General features: G+C 47.2%; 1 long non-coding RNA gene across 1 annotated transcript; it reads left to right on the plus strand.

Moving 5' to 3' along the window:
• Nucleotides 1–807: 807 nt before the first annotated feature.
• LOC149864520 (uncharacterized) lies at nucleotides 808–4,672 on the plus strand. Its single transcript, XR_016442721.1, has 3 exons — nucleotides 808–965; nucleotides 2,075–2,155; nucleotides 4,493–4,672. It is a non-coding gene; the product is annotated as an uncharacterized LOC149864520 (long non-coding RNA).
• Nucleotides 4,673–5,417: the final 745 nt, after the last annotated feature.

Here is a 5,417-nt window from a genome sequence, read left to right on the forward strand (position 1 = left end):
GACCAGAAAGCCCCGCTCCCTGCAGTGAAACCCTCCCTCGCTGCCAAAATTTAAAAAATTAAAAACAAAGGTCCGTGCCTCCCGCATCCCCCTCCACTCCCCACATATTTGAGGCGCACCCCCCTCCCCCACAAATACGAACTGAGGGAGGGGGCACCGCGGCCGTTGGGGACCCGCCGCCCATGACGGGGGTGGCGGCGCCCCCAGGCCGGCCCGGCCGAGCTGTCACGGCCGCGCCCCGGGCTGGAGACTCACCCATGGCGCTGGCGGCGGCGGCGGCGGCAGCGGCCGTTCCTCCCCCCAGCGCCTGCTGCGGCGGCAGCCTCCGCCCCGCCGATTCTCCAACGCGCTCTACGCCAACGCCGCGGGGCTCCCTCCGCGCGTTGCACGCCCGCCGCCGCCTCGCGCGCTCTCCTTCTCCTCCTCCTCCTCCTTCCTCCGCCTGCCCGCCCTCCGCAGCTTCCGGCCCTGCCTCGGACTCGCGCGCAGCTTTGCACACGTTCTCCCGCCGCCCCGCTCCCACGAGATGTTCCCACTGTCCCCGCCCCCCGCGTGACGCTAAGCAACCATTTTGCGGCCGGGCAAGCTTACTCCCCAGGACTTTATGGCCAAAGGGGGAGGAGGGGGACGGAGCTGAGCCTCCAGGGTGGAGGCCTTGCCCGAATCCAATATGGCGACTACGCTATTTCCGCAGAAGCGTTACGCTTTCCTCAGCGTAGGCTGCGAGGAGCGCTGTAGTGCCTTACGTTTCCCGAGGAGCTTTACGCAATCAGCGCAAAGGCTGGCGGGGGCTGGGAGGAGCGGAGTTCCTGAGTGGGGTCGTGCGGCCCCTCGTCCCAGCGCGCAGCGTTCTCAGGCAGGGGCTGGAGGGGGGGCCGGCCGTGCAAGCGCTGTCGGGGTGCAAACCTGGTTCGTGGGATAAACCCGGAGATTTCACCCAGGATCCGTATCTGTGGCTCGCTGAGGTCTTGGCAGCAGAGAAACTGCTCTATTTCTTGTGGGCATAAGGCAAAGAATGAAAACCAAGAGCTGGCCCTTTCCCAGGGGGGTTCAGGTCTAGCCAGGGGGGCCTCGAGTCTACCCAGGGCATCTTCAATTTACCCAAGGGGCCTCAAGTCTACCTAGGGCTGCCCCTGCTCTACCCAGGGCTGCCTCGGGTCTAGCCAGGGGGACCTCAGATCTGCCTGGGGGTTTCGAGTTCTTCAGGTCTCCCCACAGGGGGGCCTCAAGTCTACCCAGGAGCGCTTGAGTCTACTCAGGGGTACTTCAACTCTTCCCAGGGGTGCCTTGGGCCTACCCAGGGGACACTGAGTCTACACAGGGCTGCCTCCCGTCTGTCTGGGGGGCCTCAGGTCTACCCAGGGGTGCCTTGGATCTGTTTGGGGGGACTGCGGTCTGTCTGGGGGGCTCCAGGTCTACCCAGGGGGTTCTTCAAGTCTACCTAGGGATGCCTTGGGTCTACTCAGGGGGCCTCGAGCCTACCCAGGGCTGCCTCTAGTCTGGGGGGCCTCGGGTCTACCTGGAGGCCTCAAGTCTTTCCAAGGCTACTTCAAATCTCAAAACGTTGAGAACTGCTGCTGTAACTGCATGCTTTCGCAAAAGAAATTCAAGCTCAGGCCCAAGCTGGCTGCCCACTGGAGGGCCTGAGTACCCTACTGTACAAGGCAAAGATTTCTTCAAGTGTTTCTTTTATTGAACTGACTATGCAGTTGGGATAAAGTTCAAGGAGCTTTCAAATGTAAGACATTCTTCCTCAGGTCTCACCTTCCTCAGGTCTTGGATTCAAGTGCTCATCAAACTTTCTTCCAACAACATAGTCAATCCAATAAAAGCTATCACCCTAAAGAAAGCCTTGCCTTTCACATAATTTCTGGGCCATCACGGCTACATCATCACTCTTACACTACTGATGCCATACTGTTATGCTCTCCAGGGGTCAGTTATCCCTGGTACGGCACCCTGTAAGTCTGAAGTCAGGCAGGAGGCAGGGCACACACATTCATCTGATTGTTGGCATGTAAATCTGGGCCCAACTTTTTCTGCTGATCCCCAAAGTGATTTTTCTTTTTTAAAGAAAAGCCCTGTCTGAATGCAGATATGTGCAGAAGGAAGGAAAAGAACAAAGCTAAAGTTCCTCACCTGCTGGACACTTAAGGTATGTTCTCCAGGGGCAGTAAATTGGTTCCTCAGCATTTATCTCTGCCTCAGAAATATTTCTATTGCTGACATGGGCAGAGTAGTAGTATTATTCTGAGAAGCATGAACACCAGCAGAAGCAGGAAAAAACACTTCCAATCTCCCATTCTCGTTTCAAATATTGATCTCAAAGTTAAGAATGATGCGTGTTTATTTTGGAGACAGTGTTTAAGAATCTTTCCAAAACTTGTTCTTATTCACCAAAACTGAAGGTTTTAGGTATCTATACTTAGGGCACGTAGTTGTAAACTACTGTACTTATTTTCTGTTAGGCATGTCAGGTGTACAGTCTGTGTTTTGCCACATACTGAATGGTACTCTATTGCAGTGTTTCTCAACCTGTGGTATGCGTACCCCTGGGGGTACTTGAGACGTGGGCAGAGGTACAAGGGTGCTGCATCTTCGTCTTTGGCTGGTTGGGCCGGAAGTTCCAGCCGTCGCTGCTCCCGCCATGTCCGATGTGCCAGGGCTTTCACTTCCCAGCATCAGTGTGCCGGGGATAAGGAAGGAAGCCCCATGCAGGCCATGTTGATGGGCAGGGAGTATGTAAGGTACCAGAGGTTGAGAACCACTGCTCTACTGTACCAGGGAAAGTGCTGGCAGAAACAAAGAACAGTTTTCTAGTCTTGTTCTATCTAGATGCTATTTATTTCCAACTTTTACAATCTTTTCTCCTACACCTAAAGAAAAGGGTGCTTGTTCCCAGAAGCTTGCAAATAAAGATTTTTTTTTGCAAAAATCTAGTTGGTCTAATACAAGATATCACCTCTACCATGAGTTCTGATTCCTTTTGCCTCTTAACCAATATGGCTACAACCTGGATACCTGATTTATTTCCTACTTCATTAAGAAGGAACTTTTAAATGCAGGACTTGTTAGTAGAGAAGAAAACTAAGTTTCTTACAACTCCAAGTGATGTTTTAGGACCATAGCATTGTTGTAGAACAGTGTTTCTCAACCAGAGTGATGTGGTACTAGCATGTCACAAGACCTTTTACTGACTGCAGCCAATAAAATTAACCAGTATGCCTCTATTTCCAGGAAGGCTGTGCAGGACTGGACTAAGAAGTGGAGGAGGGGGTGCCCCTGCCTGCATTAGGTTTATCTGCACTCCTTCTTGCCACAGTCTCTTCTTAGTCTGGCCCTGTATGTGCTTCCTGGAAAATGAGGTGCCACTAAATTTATAAAAATTGTGGATGAGTGCCATAAGCCTAAAAAGGTTGAGAACTCTGTTGTAGAAGCATAGGGAGAAGTTCGCTCATTAGTACTATGGTAAAGATATAAAAAAGAGCAAAATAAAAGAGATACAGAATGTCTTCAAGATTTTCTTTCTTTCCCAAATCCCGAGTAAAAAAATCTCAGTGGTATTTATTTTATTATTTTGACAATTTTTAATGAGCAAACCCCTTTATGAAAACACTGAAGGTACACACATTTAGATGTTTATGTTCCATGCTGTTTAATAGTTGGACCTGGTACAATAAAATGTGGTTCTGAGTTGCTCAAGAGAAAAAGACTTTATCATCTTTAGCCACAAGGCTGCCAGATAGTATTTGCCACATGTTTGTATCTTTCACAACAGATGAGGTAAGAAACAGTCTTTTTCGCTCTGGTTGCTTTGGATGATAATGTCCATGGCACTGAAGTACATCTACATGGCTTTTGTGGTCAATTGAATGCCAAATAAAAACAGACATTTAAGAGCCACAAAAGTTGTTTATTGCATAATCTGTACAGTCCAGCATGAAAAATAAAGTGCAGAGAAACAAACAGTGAAACAGCATAAGAAAAAGTAATATTCCTGTCCATCTCTCCCTTCTTGTACTTTTTTTTTTGTCATTTCCATTGTATTACATTGGGACCACAGCTAGTCTGCACAGAACTGATTGGGATACTTTAGATAAGAAAAAAGAAGTTTCCAACTAGGTTATGTAAACAAGAAATTGCTTAACAGAGTCATCTGTGGTGGAAACATGTGAGGCTAATGCATCTGTGACCCTAAACTGCTTGAAATCTATGACAAATCTCCCCCTCAATAGGATGCAACACTGCACTCAAATTAAAAATTTGAGATTTTGTGAGAGGTGAATATTTGATTTTTTTGGGTTTCAGATAGCAGAATATTTTCTCTTTCCATAAAGTAATAAAAGTCATTAGTAGAAGTGCCAAAAGTATATACTTTTTTAGAAGAAAAAATTCAGATAGATGCCTGAGTTATATGCAGCAAAACACTCTGTGTACAGTATAATAAATGCTGTAATTTACATTTCTTTAGCAATCTCTGTTTTTCTTTCAGGGGAAAAAGGCTGTCACTACTCTTCTACTAAAGTTAGAAAAAATAAAATTGGAGTGGAAATTTGAAGGCTGCCCAGATAACTGATTTATTTGAAGGAATGCCACAAGGAATGTTGTGATTATTTCGTCTTGTGTGAAATTCATAAAATATTTTTAAAAGTTAAGTGCAGTGCTGATTACTAACAGTTGGGAAGGGTTGGAGTGGTGTTGCAGCTGTGATGGCCCAGGAAATGTATGAAAGGCAAAGGCTTTTTTCCTGTGATATCTTTCTTCGGACGAACGGCATATCTTTTCTCTCCCAACACTTGGGAGAAAAAATTAACAAGCTTTTGGACACACATTCTTCTCCATGTCACTGAAGTATTGAAAAGTAATAACTGGGAAGCTGTTTTCATCATGCCCATCTACTGATATAGGTACAAATCCCACTCGCCTTATTTACACGCTATAGGCTGAAGACAAAATCCTGCAAAGTTATCAGGCCTCTAGTTAGGAAAGTGAGCTGAGGATAAGTGAGCACCTACTAGCTGGCAAATTATCCTCCTTCCACTCCCACTTTAAAGATCTTCATTGTGAGGGCCACAGGAATCTCAACAATAGTTTGAATGTGCTGCCCAATACTGTTCTGTGTGTTTTTTGCACGCATCTCTGTCTCCATGCATGGTCTTTTCTACTTAGATTTAGGGCCGGAACTGTCTTTCGGGTTGTATTTGTGCAGCTCCTTGTACAATGGGCTCGTGGTGATAATATAATAGTAAGAGACACTTTGCATCCCATATGATTGGGCCACTGATGCCCAGTCTATCATGTTCTTTCTTTTGTGAGAAGTCCCATGTAACCAGTAGGACTATTTGCACAATCAAGAAGATGCAGTATAAGTCCGATATGTAAAAGCTATTCTGTTTCATTTGATGCTGTTGAGGTCA

Source organism: Crocodylus siamensis, chromosome 5 (genome assembly GCF_052110815.1).
Source record: "Crocodylus siamensis isolate JL-2025a chromosome 5, ASM5211081v1, whole genome shotgun sequence".
NCBI classification, from domain to species: Eukaryota; Metazoa; Chordata; order Crocodylia; family Crocodylidae; genus Crocodylus; species Crocodylus siamensis.